Raw genomic sequence first — 19,474 nt, forward strand, 5'->3', positions numbered from 1 at the left:
AGTGCTTCTCAAAGTATGTCCCATGAAACACAGATTCCACAGGATGTGCTGGTAACACCAGTCAACCAAAGGAAGAGATTCTGTGCTCTTATTGAATTGGGAAAATGTCCTAAGTGTTCCACGTGAAATCTACCTCTTATAGATTCACAGTGTCTGTTAGTATGTGAAAATCTCTGAGAAGTACTTTGGTAATGAAACATCTGCCTTTTGTTTAAACTTAAAATACAGTCTGTGGAGTTAGTCAGCTGAATGTTTGAACTGTTTTCTTCTTGGTCTCTGACAAGAACTATAATGAACAGAGTAAGCGTTTAGAAACTTTAGAGAAATTTGACAGAATAATTTAATGTTTGTTGATCATCATAATAAAGGAAATCAGGCCTCTTTGTGTACCTTTTAAATTTCATTTATTTGGTGATTTGTTTTTATTATATTTTCCAAAAAATGGCATGAGACAAATTTGAAATAAAAGGAAAGTTGATCCTTCATCACAGAGAGTTTGAAAAGGTTTGACTTAAACCAATTTTTCCAGACCTGTTTGACCAAAGAGACCCTATGATTGGCCACCCCGGTAGCAGCCCGAGGAACTGGAGTTTTGCACACTGTATTTTGGGAAATGCTCTGCAAAAATTTAACCAGGCATGATTTAATCTTTAATATTTTCAAAAGAACTTCAGGATTTTGAATGCCTCAGATTCATAATTTAGACATAATTTTTACTGTGCTTTATACAGCTGGGTTGTAGTTTTAATGACTAAACATATGTACCACTGATGACCAGGCTGTAGTATCTGCAGTGTGAAGAGCCTGTACCGCATGTTAAGGGTTGAAGACAGAGCAAGGGGTGAAATTTGCAAAAGGTAAAAACATTAAAAAGGAGAGACATGAGATGAAGTACTTAGTGCCAATTAAAATTTCATGCTTAGTCAAATTAAGTGCTCATATTTTAAAGAAATTTAAGACCCGTCATATAAGCTATGAAAATTTTATTTCATTTTATCATTCCTTCAAATCTGAGTTGAAAGGATTTTCCTTTTTTTAAAATGTTCTTACTTCCCCCAAATTACCTTAGTTCAGTACTAATTTAGTCTCTTCATTATTAATTCAAATTTGCAAAGTTAAAGGAGACCAGTATCTCTGTTGATCGTGAGAGGAAAAAAGAAAGGGCTTTACTTCAAACCTACCAGTGTGATTGCTTTTTAAATTTCTCACTGCCATCATGCTGGTCATTTGTGGGTCCTCAGCTCCTGTTCCTTCCCGCCTGTTTCCTGCTGTGTATTTTAGGAACTTCGTTTCCCAGCCTACCTTGTGCGTTGACTTTCTGTTGGGTTCTGCCTGTCAGAAGCTGTGAGGAAGGTCTGGGAGGCAGGTGGGAGAGAGGTGCAAGGGTCCTGCGGCTGAGGACGTTCCCAGCGGCTGAAGCCGGGAGCCTTTTCTTCACCCTGCAGCCTCAGTGGTCCAGCACCTGCCAGGCAGCCCCTGCCATGGTTTCTGCCCCTGCCCAGGGCTCTGGCTGGGCACTTTGGGCATTGGCCCGAGGGCGCCACCCAGTGGTCCCAGTGCCCCACAGGACACCCCCAGCAGCCTCACCTAGAGGATACACCTGGGGCTCTTCCTCCAGCTTTGATTCCCCAGCCCTACGAGTGACAGCGTTTCCTCAGATTACTAATACTTGCGGCTATCTCCTCTCAGCCTTTTTAATTCTTCCACCCTTTTCAACATTTTAGTAACTAGTTGCCTGTATTAAATCGTCTCTGAAATACTTGGCAAGGTACATATCAGAAAAACATTCTGAAGAAAAACTGATATTGACACCCTATTTAAATATGGATATATATGTGTGTGTATATGTATAATATATAATATGTATACATATAGACGTAAATGTATAATACAAATACATCGTATGTATGTGCATATATAATAATTATACAGTACAATTATGTATATACACATACACTGAATATATTATATTACATTTTAATATCCAATAAAGACCCCTTGAAAATATATTTTAAAATCCAATGACAAGACTTCCTTCTGCCAAAATTTGTACAAAAATGCAATTGATTGTAAACTAATGAAATAGGCACATAAAATAAAGGTAGCTAATGATACCAGGTGAATGGGAGTGAAAAATCTGCCTTTCATAAAATATGCAGTGATAGATACTGGCTTTTAAAATGTGTTTGACTTCTGGAAGAAGTTTCACTTTTGAATGGGTTGCATAAAGTTTCCAGAGTGTGTTCCAGAGAAGAGTTGGTCTTTACGTAGGAAAAAGGGGGCTCTGTGTTCGTGGGAGTCTGGCATTTAGAGGGTGTTCTGCCACTCCTCTCCAAGACTCACAATGTATTTTAGTGTCTTAGCTGTTAGGGCTGCTGTTACAAACACCACTGACTGGATAGCTCGTAAACACCAGGAATTTACTTCTCACAGTTCTGGGGGCTGGAGTCCCGTGTTGGGGAGGAAGAACACTTTCCTCCCCTCTTCTAGGGTCTTCTGGCTGTACAAGAATTAAACTGACATGAGACAAATTAAGGGGGAAAATCAAATTTAATTTCTTATGTAGGGGAACCCCACATACATGAGAGGTCCCAAGACAGAATGGTAAAATGGGGTGTACCTGCCATCCTGAGCTAAGGGGTGGGTTAAGGACTGGGGGCTTCCAAGGACAGGAGGGCCACTCACAGGACGGTAAGAAGGGCAGATGTTTGGTAACGAATGTTTGCCTGCCATATAGATGGGGCCACTTAGATACGATTTATTTTCCATCATAACTGTTTTCTAGGAAACATCCTCCACTTGAGGGAGGGGCAATGGTTTCTTTTGACCCCCAGGATCTTGACTGCCTGTAGCTCAAAGTAATCCTCATGCAAAAGGACCACATTTCAGGAGGCTCGCTCTCCTGTACAGCAATGTCAAGGTGCTAGCATGGTGGGGTTCTTGCTAAGGCCCCCTTCCAGACTGCTGACTGCCAACTTCTTGATAAGTCCTTACTTGGTGGAAGCGGCTAGGGAACTGTGTGGAGCTTCCTTCATAAGAACACTAATCTCGTTCAGAAGGGCCGCAGCCTCATGACCCAATCTTCTCCCAGTGGCCCTACCTCCTACCACTGTCTCACTGGGCATTAAGATTCCTACAGTGAATTTGGGGAAGATACGGACATTCAGCAGATAGCAATTAGCATATAACTGACTCTGAGACATACTGCAGTAAAGATACCTGCTTAATATTGTTTAAATAAAACTTTCCAAAATTCAATTGATCGTGGGATTTAAAAATATATATCCATAGTAAACTACCAAATTTTAGAACTTATTGTGGGCCAGGCATTTTGCAAGAATTACTTTCTTTACTCCATTGCTTCAAACATATACAAACACACAAAATCTCTTTTTTAAAATTGACATATAACCTTGTGTAAGTTTAAAATGTGTAACATGATGATTTGATACACAAATACTGCAAAATGATTACCACAGTAAGTTTAGTTAATACTTCCACCACCTCACATAAATATGTTTTCTCTCTTTCTGTGGTGAGAACATTCAGCAACTTTCAAGTATGTAACACAATACCAGGCTGTACATTAGATTCCCCAGAACTTATTTATCTTATAACTGGAAGTTTGTACCCTTTGATCAGCATCTTCCCATTTCTCCACATCCCAGTCCTGGGCAACCACCATTCTATTCTCTGTTCTATGAATTTTGTTATTTTCTAGTATATAAGTGAAATCATACAGTATTTGTCTTTCTCTGTCTGACTTATTTCGCTAAACATAATGGCCTCAAGTTCTATGTTGCCACAAATGTCAGGGTTTCCTTATATCACATGACCGAATAACATTTCATTGTATTTACAGATACTACACTTTATTCATTCATCAGTGGACACCTGTTTCCATATCTTGGCTGTTGTGAATAACATTGCAGTGAACTTGGGAGTACAGATACTTGTTTGAGATAGTAATTTCATTTCCTTTGATATACACCTAGAAGTGAGATTGCTGGACCACATGGCAGTTCTATTTTTAATTTTTTGAGGAACCTCCATACTGTTTTCCATAGTGGCTGTACCAGTTTACATTCCCACCAACAGGGCACAAGGGCTCCCTTTTCTCCACATTCTCACCAACATTTGTTAACACTTGCTTTTTGAGAATAGCCATTCTCACAGGTGTGAGTGAGACCTCATTGCAGTCTTGATTTGGATTTACCAGATGATTAATGATGTTGGATATCTACTCACATATCTGTTAGCCATTTGGATGTCTTCTTTGGAAAATGTCTATTCATGTCTTCTACTCATTTTTAAATTGAATTATTTGGGTTTTTTTTTTTTGGCTATTGAGTTGTATGTGTTCCTTGAATATCAAGATAGATGATTTATACATATTTTCTCCCAGTCCATAGGTTGCTTTTCCATTTTGTTGATTGCTTCTTTTGCTGTGTAGAAACTTTTTAATTTGTTGTAGTCACACTTGTTCATTTTTGTTTTTGTTGCTTGTGCTTTTGGTGTCATATTAAAAAAATCATTGCCAACACCCACGTCAAAGAGATTTCCCCTATGTTTTCTTCTAGGAGTTTTACAGTTTCAGGTCTTAAATTTAAGTCTTTAATCCCATTTCAAGTTAATTTTTGTGAATGGTCTAAGATGGAAGGCCAATTTCATTCTTTTGCAGACAATTATCCACTTTTCCCAACACCATTTATTTATTTATTGAAAATTTTATCTTATTGAGTTATAGTCAGTTTACAATGTCGTGTCAATTTCTAGTGTAGAGCACAATTTTTCAGTCATACATGAACATACACATATTCATTGTCACATTCTTTTTCACCGTGAGCTACCACAAGATCTTGTATATATTTCCCTGTGCTATACAGTATAATCTTGTTTATCTATTCTATATATACACCTGTCAGTATCTACAAATTTCAAACTCCCAGTCTGTCCCTTCCCACCCCCCTCCCCCGGGCAACCACAAGTTTGTATCTGTTCCCAACACCATTATTGACGGGACTATCCTTTCCTCATTGAGCATTTTTGGCTCCCTGGTCAAATATTAGTTGACTGCACATCCTCACACACATACTTTCATCACTATTCCTAAAGGGCCAGTGCTGCTGTTTTGGATCAAAGGAAATGTTAGGTGAAAAGATAAATAGTTCATCACACATTAGGCCTATCTCCTTATACCTTTTACTCTATAACATATTTGACTTCTCAGTATTTTAATTATAAACATCCCCTTGTGCAGTATAAATTGCATAAAGAGCAAATGTGTGGTTTCCCTTAGCCAGTGCTGGCAACACAGTCTGATTAACAGCATCTCCCCTAGAAACTGCTTTTCTTCACAAAATGTCCTGGGATTAAATCACAGAAAGAGGTAGGAGTGAAGAATTATTTGGTGCTTCCCATGTTTGTATTTAAACGCTGGTCTTCATGTGATAAATAAAAATAATCAAGGTCCTCAAGGAAATAAAAGCAAAGCACAGCAATGTCTTTGTGCTTTGCGCTGCAGGGTAATGATTGGAGCAATACAATTTCCTGTGTGCCAAGCGGCCTCCTGAGTATCCAGCACATCCAGCAAAGCCAGATTCCATTCCGATCTCAGGCCCCCTGCGATATTTCTAGGGCGAGTATCGAACCACAGCACCATCAGGGGAAAGGCCGCTTTCTTCCTTTTTTTTTTTTTTTTTAATGCAGAAGGTAAATCAGCTGTTGGAAAGAGGATTTTTTAAATTTGTTCATGTATGAACAAGCTTTGGCACCTTCTGCAGCTGCAGAGATGTAAACATAACTTGGAATTTGAATCTGGACAATTCCTAACAGGAGCCATTATTTGGATTTGGCTGAAAATTCTCTGTCTAATTTTCCAGGACAGGCTGATGATGGCTGCTGGCCAGCACTCGGGCCTGGCCTGGCAGGACTTGCTCCTATCCCCTCCTGCCTCCCTCCCCTTGCCTGGGCCTCTGAAATGCCCACAAGCCGGCAGCTGCCAGAGGCGGGTGGGCAGAACGGCCTGGCGCGGACAGGTGGCCCCACCTGTGTCTCAGTTGTGCCAGCTCCAACAACTGGTCACTTGGCTGGGAGGTGGGCAAAGGGGTAGAAAGACAAAAATGAGGGTGGGTGGAGGGGAAGCCACAGTGACAGGGGGAGTTTAGGTGAGGAGTGAGGATGGGACGAAGCCTGTTTAGCTGCGTTTGCAAGAGGGGTTTGGCTCCTCCAAGGGACTTGCTGGATTCCCTCAGCACCAGTGAATCCGGCCTCATGCAGAAGGCAGAGTGAACAATAATTCTCTTGAAAATATGGCCACCTAGGTAGTATTCTTAAACCCTCTGATCCTGCAATCCCAAACAGGTTTGAAACTTGATAACCATTACTGACTCCACCAGAGGTAAACAGACCACACACACTCCCAGGCCTGAGGGTGAGCTCCACACTTGCTCCCCTTAGGTGGGCAGAACATCTCAGGGAGCGCTGATTTCAGGCAGCCGTGGCCAAGGCCTCCAGGGGGAAGCCAGCAGTCAGGGCAGCATCATAGCCGAGGGACAGACAGGGCTCTTCAGGGTCCTGGCCGGTTGACCCAGCCCTGGAATTCTCCTGTCGCTTCTTCTTCTCAGGTCAGGCCGTCAAGGGCAGGGTGGGACACCTCTGCGGCTCCATGTGATGTTTTACGAGCTCCTCCCCAGCCTCTGTGAGCTGTGACTTCAGGTCCCTGTGACTCACATGTGACTCTTCTTTGGAGGACTGCCCTGGGCTACTGGAGAATTTGCCCACCTGCACAGAGAGCTTGGAAAGCCCGGGCCCTGAGTCCATGGCTCTGGAACCTGGTTCCCTTGTCTCAAGTCAGGACAGAGTCTGAGGCACAACTTACCCTCCGGAGCTCCCCTGCAATATCAGATTGAAGTTACCTCCTGGAGGATTTTGTCTGAGCTCGCACCTGTCAGGGAGGAGATACGATTTTCCCTCTACCCTTCTAGGTTCTTGGCTGAGACCCTACCCCAACTCCCCCTTAATAAAAGATACATGAACAAGAGAAAAACAATTTAAATTACGTATGCACATATATACCTTATGGGAGCTCCGCAAAGATGTGAGACACAAAGAAGTGAACAGGCCAGAAAACTTTTATACCTTTTAGACAAAAATAATAAATTTGTGAAGAATTGACAAGACAAAGGGGTTTGGGTTTGAGATAGTAACATGGTGAAGATATAACACAGTTTGTTTAGACAGCCTTCCTGGCCCTAAATTCCCTGTCTCTGGTGATAAGGATGTCCCCCTTCCTCCTGGTACAGGGAGGGTACCTTCCACATGGGAGATTTATCCCCGGCTTTCAGGGAAGAAGGCTGAGGTCAGAATGACCTTCCTGCTTCTGCTGGTTTCTCACTATGCCAAGGGTAGCGTGCCCTGAAACCCATCACATCTGTCCCTGTCCTGTTCCCCCTTCTCTTTACCAGTTTCTTCTGGAAGCCCTTTGGTAATACATCATTTGCACCTGAATTCTCTTGGCGTCTGCTTCTGAAAATCCAGGTGTCCCTGAGTAGAGTAGCGCCTTTAAGACATGCACAGGCTGGCTCTGATAATTTAATAAGAGCAGTTCCATTAAAGTGTTTTCCTTGACAAAACTGAGCTGAGGATGGATGACTTTTCAGCCATTCTTTCATCTTCCCAAGAAAGTCTTGTTGGGGTGGGGCAGTAGCTCAGGAGCAGCCAGAGGCTCTGATGGTTTTGTGGGTTGGAGACCTTTGCCCAGGGCTGCCTCTGCCCAGGGGTACTGAACACAGGTGGGGTCCCTGCACACAGGAGGGCTCAGTCAGTTATCTGGGGACCACTAGGCCAGCCAGTCAGGGTTCTAGGCTGTGATTTCAAAGCAAAAGAGCTGCCCACTTTTCTGGCTACTTTTAACCATTACTCTGATTCTCTCTATAATGAGAATGCAAACTAGGAGAAGTTCAAGGCTGTATTCTTTTAATGACTTAAGCAATGTTTTACACTCTCTTAAAAGCATAGCCTATCGCAGTAATGAAAAAAAAACCCTTTCAAATGGTCTTTTCCTCTAGGCACACAGGTGTTTGGTTCTTAACTACATGATATTGCTCTGTTATATATTTTTAAAAGTTATGTGTAAACAGGCACTGTTTAGTGAATATAAAGGGAACCCATTTGACTTGAGCAGGGCAGGAAATATAACTAATTTATACCTTGAGGCACAAATGAGAAAATATGGTAGAAGTTGAAAGTCTGAATCAGTGAATCAATTCACATTTATTTTAAGTAGCCTGGGACCGAAGCATAAAGAATGTGATGTTAATTTAACTGAAATAAGTACCTGGGGCTGAAAATACAGGGTTTTGTTTTTAAAATGTGAGGAAATCTAGACTAAGTTAATTGTAAAGCCCTAGGTGGATATGATTGCTTATAATTTTTTTTGCTCAATGTGAGGTTGGAAAAAGATAAGGGTGTTAATAGGACATGAGATCTTTAAAAAAAAAAACTATTTTCAAAAATTGTTTTAGTGAACACCAGAGAACGTATAATGCATGTGTGATAATCTGAAGAATAAAAATGGCATATACCCCTGTGTACGCTGCTCTCAGCATGAGAAAGAGATTATACTAACACTTTGGAAGATCCTCTGAATCCTCTCCTCTCTCCCACGGCATCCTTTCCTCTCCCTTAAGGCATAACAGGTGTCCTAAAATCGGTATCAATCATTCCTTTGCTTTTCCTTATGGCTTTACACACATGGATGGAGACTTTCGTAACATATGGTTAAGCTTTGTATGTTTGTAGACCTTCAAAGAAATAGAATCACATTGCGTTTTTCTGTTACCAGCTTTTTCTTTCTTTCAACATTGCTTTTGAGACATGTTACCAGCAGTTCATTCATTTTCATTGTACTACATTATTCCACTGTGATTATACCATCATTTTAAATCCATTTTAGTCTCGGTGGGATTTAAGTTGTTTCTTTTTGCTTTGTTTTGTTTTGTTGGAGGGGAAGATAATTAGGTTTATTTATTTGTTTATTTTAATGGAGGTACTGGGGATTGAACCCAGGACCTCATGCATGCTAGGCACTCACTCAACCACTGAGCTATACCCTCCCCACTGAAGTTGTTTCTGATGTTGTGAAATTACAAATCAAGTTTTTATGGATGCTTTCTTGGTGAACAATTTTTAGCTTCTCTAGGGTAAACCTAGGGGTGGAAATGCTGGGTCCTAGGTATGTGCAACTTTAATTTTGTGGACAACGTGTGGATTCCAGTCAGGTTTAATGTGAGTGACACCTGACAGTGCCTTGACTCAGGTGTGTGGCGCTACCTCTTACCTCCTGCTCTGGATGCTCAATTTGGAAATATGGAAGGACTTAGCACCTTCTGGGGCAAGCCTCTGATTGATGGTGGATGAAGCCTATGGATAGAGGCTCGCCCCTAACACAAAATGCATCCTTACCTCACTCTCCCTCTTTCCCTGCTTCACTCCCTCTTTCACTCTTGCCCCAGGGAATCACACTCTACAACACAACGCTTTGTTTTATTTGGCTGCACTTTCTGGGAAACCCAGGCTAAGATACGTTTACCCTCTTATAAACCTTTACAGCTAAGTGCTTTCTTCTGAGGACGCCCGTCAGTTGTGTCTCAACACATCTTGTGGATCTTTTGCAGGGGGCAGAACAGGGGAGCTCTCAGACTTCCTCAATTTTTACTTTTTTGGGCATTGACCTCTGAATTATTTATGTGTGTCTATTTTCAAATGTATAGATTTTAAAAGTTATCTTTTAAAAAATTAATCTCTATCTCAGTTACATTGTGATTAGAGAATGTGTTCTGTTAGGCACTGACTCTTTGCAATTTATTGAGACTTGCTTTACGGCTTACTGCGTGGGCAATTTTTATTCAAAAAGCCTTTTCCTCAGTTTTGTTGTTACAATGTTCTATCTTATTGTCCTCCCCAAATCTTCTATAAAAGCTGATTGCTTTTCTGTGTGTCTAATCTGTCAGTTACTGAGAAAAGGACATTAGTGTCTCCCACTATGATGGCAAGTTTGTCAGTTTCTCTGGGACGGCCAATTTTTGCTGTTTATATTTTTTGCTTTATCTGGTCAGCAAAGGTTAGTCAGGCCTAAAAAATGGAGTGGAGGTCAAGAAAATGATGGTGTCAGCATTTCAGATTCTCCTGGGCTGTTTTAAATGGAAAAAATGGGTAAACCTCAGCTGAGCTAGTTCTTTTTAAAGTAAGTAATGGGTGAACAGGTAAGGAAAACCTCATTTGTCTGTAATAAATTGTTCTATATAAATATATGGATTTTCCACACGACTGAAGTTCAGGCCAATTAAATGTCTAACCGTTAAAAATAATTAACTGTTTCCTCTCCCTATCCTTTATTTTGAAAAATTTCAAACCTATATAAATTTGAAAAAATAGTATAATGAAAGCACATAAAACATTTACAACCTTCTTCCAAGTTCACCAATAGAAATGTTTGACATGTCTGCCTCTCCTTCACCCTACATATTTTTTTTAGTTGAACCAATGGAAAATACATTTCAGACATCGTAACACTTCACCTGTATATGTTTTAGCATGTGTCTCCTAAAAACAAAGATATTTTCTTAAAGAACCACACCATTATGACATCGAAAAATTTAATATTGATTCAACAGCATTACCTAACATATATATATATAAAATCATATTCAAATTTTTCAAGTGTCCTTTGTAGTTGGTTTTCATTTTTAAAAGTTATTAGATTTCCCATTGCATTTGGCTACTGTATTTCTTTAGCCCCTTTTCATTTTGAACAGCTGCCTCCTCCTACCCTTGTCTTGGTCTTTCAAGACTTTGACGTTTTCAGAGTCCAGGCCCCTTGTGCTGTAGAAGGTTCCGTTAGCTGGGTTTGTCAGATTGTTTCCCCATGATTAGATGGAGGTTATTTTTAGCCAGAGTTCTACAGAGGTGATACTTCCCCTGCTTCACATCAGGAAGCACGTGAAATCTTCCCCTCCTACCAGTTATTGGTGATGCTAATTCTTTGATTAGGTTTATTAAAGTATAATATACATATAGTACCATTCACCTTTTAGTGTAAATGTATACATTAGTTTTGCATAAATTGTACAAAAGGTATACAGTTATGTAACCACCACTTCAATCTGGATACAGAGTTTCCATCATCCCCCAGAGTTCCCGCATGTCCCTTGGACTCCCTCTCTTTCTCCAGCCCCAAGTCCTAGCAGTCATAGATCTGATTTCTGTCACTGTAGTTTTGCCTTTTTATGAATGTAAAATAAATGGAATCATACAGTTTACAGGCTTTTGTGTTTGGCTTCTATCACTTAGCATAATGCTTTTGGGTTTTATCCATGTTGTTGCATGTATCAAACAGTTTCTTTTTATTGTTGGTTAGCATTTCTTTGTATGGATATAGCAATCACTTTTTATTCCTTAATCAGTTGATGGATATTTGGGCTATTTCTAGCTTTTAGCTATTATGAATAAAGCTGCTGTGAACATTTGTGTGGACTTCTTTATATTTCTCTTGAGTAAATATCCAGGAATGGAACTGCTGTGTTGTCTGGATGAGGGTATGCTTAGCTTTGTAAGGATCTGCCCAACTCTTTCCAAAGTGACTGTACCATTTTCACTCCCACCAGTAATGTATGAGAATTTTAGTTCCGTCACATCCTGGGCAGTACTTGGTGTTGTCAGTCTTTTAACTTTAGCTATTTTAGTAGCTGTGTAGTAGGATCTCATGGTAGGGTGATGCCAACTTCAATTATGTGGTGAGGCGGTGTCCGTAACGCCTCTCCATTGTAACCATTCCTTTCCCCCTTTGTCTTTAGTCAGTAATTTGTAGGTGATACTTAGAGATCATGCACATGTCTTTTTTTCACTTAATGGTTTTGGCGTTTATTGATGAAATTTTCCTGAATCACTTAATGCTTACTAATTATTACACTGGTGATACATTGGCAAAATAGTGATTTCAGGAAATTTCATTATTTTTCTACATTCATTAATGGATATTATTTTGTAAAAGAGAGTTTCTCTCCCCCACCCTTTTCCTCTCCCTCTCTATCTCTCTGGTTTCAGCATGTACACAAATAGATGCTTTTTTATATAGTCCATTATAATCCATTACAGTCACTATTAATTTTGATGCTCACATTGTCCTGGATTTGACCATGGGAGCCTCTCCAAGCTGGCTCCTGTGTCCCTTTGATATGTCACTGGCAGTCTTTGAGCATGATTGTGATTTTGGGAACAAAAAACATTTCTAGGCTCATCTTACACGTCCCTGGAATCAGTTGTTTTTCTAAGGAGCCCCGGTTCCTTTTAGTGAGGAGTGCTGTTTAAGAAACAAAATCTGGGCATTGTAGCTACCAGAGTGTTATTGTTTCTAAGCCCCTAAAGGGGGCAGACCTGGAATATATACTGTATCTTAAAAAACAATATTGAGTTTATATTGACACCTCCAATTAAATCCATTACCACAGTCTTCTTCTCAGTTTCACATTTCAAATTTTCCCACAGAGAGAACTTTGGCTCCAAAGATATCAATATATTTACTTATTTATTCTGCCCTACAAATATTCACAAAATAGTTTCAGAATTTCTAAAACTGGTTGCTTTACCAACAACAAACCTACTGAGTAAATTCAAGGTTTTTTGTAGTTCTTTTTGTCCTCAGGATCTTTTTAACCCAGTCAGATTACATTGTTTTCAATAACTACTTGAATTATTTTTCTCTGGTGTTGTGTTAGCAATTTGATATACAGTTGAATTAATTTGTGTCTATTTAATTTTAAAGCTTGATTCGTCCTTTTAAATTTAATTTGATTTTTGAATGTGGAAGATATTTCTTGGCTTAATAATGTAGGCCATATCTTATTTTCAACAAGACACCTGATAACTTTCTCCCAATAATTTTATAGAAAGTTATCATCTGATAGGACCATCCCAGCCGAACAATGTTGACTTGTGGGTCAATCCAATTTTGGAGGATCATTTCTCATGACAACCACAGGGCTGTGATACTGTGAAAATGATTATCAGTGTCCTTCCATGATACAGTGAGCTCCTATGGAACAAAGACAATGTCTCTGAATCCCCAGAATGACCAACAAATCTTAACAAATGACCAAAACATTAAAGTTGTTCAATAAATCTTTATTGAATGAACAGAAGGATGAACCAACAGGTGGGTGGAAGGGAAGAGTATCTGAACAAGCAAAATGATGAGCTAACATCAGCTAAAATAAATTTATTGAGACTGAATGAAGTGTGATATTTCTATTATAAAAAAAAAAGCACATTTATCAAGGTATAGGATGTGAGAATCTTGGCTTAACAACAATATTTTTTGTTGTCTTTTTTGACCTGAGAGATTTCACTGACTCAGGATATTACTACTCAAAAAACTCAACCCCAATACATTTTTAGATTTCATTAACATAAATATTTTTTGTATTGTATAGTATCCAGATCATCCATCGCTCTGGTCAGATGAGCCCTGAAGTGCTGTATCCAATTCCAAACTGCATACTCATGAAGCAGGAGATTGATACAAAGGAAGGATTTTTAGGAAGGTGACCGTGAGCCTGAGGGGTCTGAAAACCACCTCATGTTACCAGATGGTGGGAGGTCTGGGGGAAGCTTTCCTTGGAAGAGATTTGGAGGTGAAATAGTAACTCTTCAGATTTGTGAGAGACTGTCATGGAGAAAAAACATCAGGCCCTCTGTGGAGCTTCAAACAGCAGAACTAAGACCAATTAGTGGAAAGTGCAGAGGCTAACTTCAGCCCAGTAGAAGAAAATATTTGCTTATAGAGTCAAACAGAAAGGGAATGAGTTACCTCAGACTGCTGAGCTCCAAGGACGCTGAGACCTGAGGCCACGTCAAACACTGGCTGTGCCCATCTTTCAGGCATGTTTGAAGGGGATGCCCTGCTTTGGGTTATTCCAAATGTACTCGAAGGAAGCGTCCGACTGAAAGATTCCGCACCCTAATCCTTTAGTGGTTAGTGTTATCATTAACAACCACTGTTGTTCTCTAATAATTAGATTTCTGTAAGGTTGGAAGAATTCTTCCACATACTGAAAGGTGTGGTTTCTGTGTCATTCACCACGTGGCTCTAAACTGTTTATCAAATTTAGGTCACAAAATGCCAATCCTTGAGAAATTTCATATAAAAATGATTGAGCAACTTTTTAAAAAAGTTTTTATTTATTTATTTTATTGAAGTATAGTCAGTTTTCAATGCTGGGTCAATTTCTGGTGTGCAGTACAATGCTTCAGTCATACATGAACATACATATATTCATTTTCACATTCCCTTTCACTGTAAGCTATTACAAGATATTGAATATAGTTCCCTGTGCTATACACTATAAACTTGTTTATCTGTTTTGTATATACCAGTCAGTATCTGCAAATTTCGAACTTCCAATTTATCCCTCCCCACCCCACCCCTGGGTAGCCATAAGTTTGTCTTCTATGTCTGTGAGTCTGATTTTGAGCAACTTTAAATACTGCATGATATACTCCTCTGACCGATTCACAATCAGGACATATTAGGGGGTGGGAGTATAAATTTCTTTTAACTTTAACTCAGCATTTCCTAAACTTAATTGCCAATGTAACTGTACTTTTTTAAAGAAACACAATAAATATCTCTTCTTCCAAATTTCCTTAATAATGAAGCCTGCTTTCCTGTTTTTATTTGTTTGTTTGTTTCTATCTCCTTCCTCCAGGGCATCCCCATTTAATGCTGCTTCTGCAAGACGGCAGCCTCAAACACAATTTTCTAAATCGACCACAAGGTGGCTCTGCTTGTCTTACAAAAGAAGGCTGTGGGCTCTTTCCTAACGTCTGGCTCGCAGGGCCTTTAAAGAGGAGGGCTTGAGTCTTGTGCCAGACAGGGTAGCCAGGTGTAGGGAAGGCTGGGGTGTTACCTGTGTACACGGGTTAAGTTAGAACTGTTGTCGTCTGACCCAGATGGTGGAGTTTTCAAAAGAATGTTGTAAGAAGTGGGGTTTTCTGGCTGTCCCTTCCATGTTTCCATTTTGAGGATACGTTTCCGTGGAGTTCAGGAAACTGGACACCTTTCTTCCAGGTGAGTGGTGAGCGAAGCACCTGAAATTTGGGGAGAGACTTTTCCTGCAAAACCACTGCGTTCAACTAAGCATCCTTTCTTTTCCTTTTAGGTCTTTGAGAACAAAAAGATGTTGAAGCAGGAAGCCAGAGCTGTTGGCACTGAGCTCTTTAGTGTCCTAATCTCCAGCTTGGCCCTCAGTGCTGATGAATTCATTCTAATTAGCAGCAGCAGGAGCAATTCAGTAGTGCTCCTAGCCTGACTGCACCGTTTCCGAAGAATTGCTTTTTGCAGGCGTATGCACTTTTAATGAACGGGGAAAAATAATCGTTGTCCTCAAGGCCAAGAAAGGGATATTTCTCACTGCACTGAAAGAGCTTATAAGGTAAGCTGTGCTGTGGGTGGGCAAGAAGGGTTAATGATTTCCAAGGGCTCTCAGTATCCTTGTGGTTGCCAAATTTAAGATCTGTGTTCATAGATGGTACCTTCAGATGTCTTCAGAAAAAAATCAATCTCTTTACATCAGCTTTTTCTGTTACCCACTCTGATCTTTTTAAGTCCTCTCTCAACTTCAGGTTTTCATTCACCCATTCACTCATTCATTCACTCGGAAGATTTAGCACCTACTCTTTGTAAAGCACATATGCTGAGTGCTACAGGGGATTTGAAAATGAATTCCCTTGACATGGAGGTTGGAGAGGGATGAGGTAGACAGATACATAAAACACAGTGAATTCTGTGCCTAAGGTTCAACAGGACAGGGAACATACGCTGAATGTGGAACTCTCAGCTATGGATTCTAAACTGGAGCCCTGCACTCTGATGTGGAAGAGATCTCTTCAAAATCCTCTCTCCTAGGGGGTTATTGGGGAGAGGATTTTAAATAGAGAAGCTTATCTAGCTTATCTTTGCTTAGTCACCATTTGTCATCTTAAATTGTCTACAAGTTCTCAAACAATGAGAGAGGAAAGGAGGATCAGTGGTTGTGACACTGTTTATCCCCAGGGTTCCAAGAAGGATGTTACCAACAAGAAGGCATTAATAACTAGAAGAGGAATTAGGAAATGTCAGTGACAGAAGTGTAGGCTGCTATATAAGTTGACCAAAGATAATTTTCTTGATATTTCTGCCCAGCAGGGTATGATATTTGATATAGAAATGTTTAGTCTTTTTCCAAATTGCATTTTTCATTCCAATTTTATTAGTAACACTTCTTGAACATATAAGAATAGTACAATGAATGTGCATTTCTGTAATACCAAGACCCAACAGTTGCTAGTATTTTGCTATATTTGCTTTATCTTTCTATATGTGCTCCCAAAATGTCTTTTAAAGACATTTCCCATCAAATTAGGATCCAGTGAAATCTCATGCATTGTGTTTGGTTGTTTTGTCTCCTTAGTCTCTTAATCAAGGAGAGAGTCTGCCTCCTTTAAAAAAAAAATGGCACAGCACTGACTTCTTGAAGAAACTGTGACAGTTGTTTTACAGATTATGAGATGTTTCACATTCTAGATTCATCTGATTGTATCCTGTTGATGTTTTAAAATCTGCTTTGCTATCCTCCTGTATTTCCCAGAAACTGTAACAGTAGATTGAAAGATGGCCCTGTACACAGTCTCTCTGGCTTAGATTTTCCAGAGAGCGCATCTTAGTCCTTTAGTCTTCTGCCGGATTAGCAGAGGGAATCTGGGATTTTGTCTGTACCTTAAAGACTTTCAGCCAGTAATGAAAAAGGTAGATAACAACGAATGTTGCTGAGGATATAGAGAAATGGGAACCCTTACATATTTCCGACTGAATACATCTTACAATCTCATCCTAGTGAGGTTCCCCTTCCATCATCATAATAATCCAGACACTGTGATAAGCCAGAGGCATTCCTGAGAGGGAAGTGGTCATGTGGTCTTCACCCGTAGTTCAGACATAGGTGTTCTTTCAGGTCTCGTTTGATGATGTTTTCTTCTTGTGGGTGCATATGATCTATCACTCATACCTGCCTATGAGCATCAGAAATGCCTGTGAGCGGACCTGGTAGCTCCTGACATCTTGACTTCCAGGGTAATTCCTCTTTCCCAAGAGCCTTGCATCAATTAATAAGATAAAAATTGGAATTTCAAAGCCTTTAACTCAGATGAGGTGAAAGGGACAGCCCAGCTCTAACTCTTGAACTATGCTTTTAACTACAAGGGAGGCTGTATGAATATTTCAGTCAAGATTTTTTTAAAAGAATATGGATTATCATCAGACGCTTTATACACACATGTTAGAATGTTGTGAAACAGAGACTAAAGGAGGATAAACACTGATTAAGGCAGGTTTTATTCTCTATTTCTGCCCCTTTAAATTGAGAGTTTTGTATCTTTTACCGAAATCTAAGTTTCCTTCCCATGTCTGTCATCTAGTCATGTGACCCGGGTCAGCCATATAACCAGGGATGACATTCAGAAATGTCCCAGCTGACCTGAGGCAGGCTCTGGCCCAACAGCGGATGGTCCTCACACTTCCTGCATGCTGAACATTCATCTTTACCCGGTGGATTGTAGTCCAGGAGGTCCTAGGGGAGGGTCTAGGACACCTGGAGCCAGAGGAGCACTTAGGAGTCTTGGGGCAATAGCTACTTACTACTTGGTTTACAGTTATTTCAGTATTAAATCAACTGATATGACTGCACTAGTGCATAATGGCTGCATATAAGCTTTCTGAGGTTATGTCCCTCCTCTGTAAAATGGAGATAAAATCCACTCTGCCTGCTTTATAGAGTTGTTGAACCATGTCTGTAAATAATCTATGAGCACCGTAGAGCCCTGTATAACAGAAATATGAGATTAGAGTTCTGGTTATAATTGTTTCCTTTATTGCACTAGCTTTCTGTTTCTGGAATTATTGAGTGCCCTTTCTCCCAACTATTAGTTAAAAAATGTGTGTGTGTATATATATATATATATATATATGTTAATTTTCCAATACCTCCCAACAACCTCTCACTTTTCCATGTGCTCAGTCCGGTCGGATAACTTATCCATTTCTTTTTTTCCTTCTCACTCACACCCAGCCTGAAGACCTTCCACCCAGAGACCTCTGTTTTCCTTCTCCAGTCCAGACGGGGGGCTCTGTGGGCCTGCTGCACAGCTGTCACACTGAGATGACGTTTTCCACCAGGCTGGGAATGAACACAGCCTTTTTCCTACGTAGGTCCTCTCTAACCTGAATCTCATCTCATCCTCTTTATGACTGTGCTGGGCATCTTCGATTTGTCTCTCCAGATCCATTCTTGATCCTATTCTGGGCACCAGAAGGTTAACTTGTACAGACTGCCCCCAAATGCCTCCTTGACCTCCAGATTCTAGCGGGAAGCACTGGCAGGAGACTCAAGGGAAGGAGGAGAGTGAGGTAGGGTATGAGTACTTCCTGACCAGATTGCTGTGAATTGGCTCATCCATCCCTATACTTTCTCAGGATTCTACGATCTGTTCCTGTGCCTTGCTCTTTCAAGCTTTGAGTGGTAACTTCCTAGGGGTACTGGACCATTCCTTGCAAATTTCCTTACAGTAACAATCTAAATTCCATTGCATTCTAGCATAGCTTCTACAGTGACCACATCGAACTCATTGCATTCTTTTGTCTATTGAACATTTATTAATGAACCAATACACTCAACATTAGTGTTATGAGCCAGTTTACTGAGCACATACTGGCATATAAATTTAACAACTCTGAGACCTGCTCTTCAAATATGAAGAAACACATAATATCATCTTTCAAGGTCTAATTTGATTTTCTATTCTTCAGGATTGCACTGCATCTCTTGATCAACGATTTTTTAAAATGTCCACTGGGGAAAAAAAGAGCATTGTCAACAACCTCTATTCCCTTTTTCAACACTGCACATGAAAATTCTACTTGCTCCCATGCTGGAAGAATATTTAGTAACTCCATGTAAAAGAATGGAATTCTTTAGGGATGAAACCATTTCAGAAGATAGTCATGGTAAGTGCCATAATAATTATCCACGTCAAGTAGGAATTTCTTTACCTGTTTATAAATAATCTTCCTTTAAGAACATCCTTAACACTGAAAAAGACAAAAAATTTTTCTGCCAATGCTTTCTTCAATGCCTTCAACACATTCCTATAAATAATGGCGTTCTATAAGAAAGCTATTTTCTCTTCTTTCAACATACATAATCCTATTGCTAACGAGATACTGAAAATTATGAACAAGAAATAAGTGGTCTTCACTCAGTGGATTACTGGAGCCTTTTCTTCAGCATTTAACCATTCCTTCAATGCTTCAAATAAACTGGCATTCTCACAACTGCATTTGTTAAAGGGAGCCAACAGGGTTTGAACGATAGAGAATTGCAGA

The 19,474-nt window shown here is 40.0% G+C and overlaps 1 long non-coding RNA gene across 1 annotated transcript in view; it reads left to right on the forward strand.

The window, feature by feature from the left end:
- The window catches only part of LOC116281207 (uncharacterized), a 40,032-nt gene extending 21,009 nt beyond the window's left edge, over positions 1 to 19,023 (forward strand). The window contains exons 2-3 of the long non-coding RNA XR_012073266.1: positions 15,219 to 15,491; positions 18,899 to 19,023. This is a non-coding gene — a long non-coding RNA (uncharacterized lncRNA). The remainder of the gene's footprint in view (positions 1 to 15,218; positions 15,492 to 18,898) is intronic.
- Positions 19,024 to 19,474: the final 451 nt, after the last annotated feature.

The sequence above is a fragment of the Vicugna pacos genome, chromosome 6 (assembly GCF_048564905.1).
Source record: "Vicugna pacos chromosome 6, VicPac4, whole genome shotgun sequence".
NCBI classification, from domain to species: Eukaryota; Metazoa; Chordata; class Mammalia; order Artiodactyla; family Camelidae; genus Vicugna; species Vicugna pacos.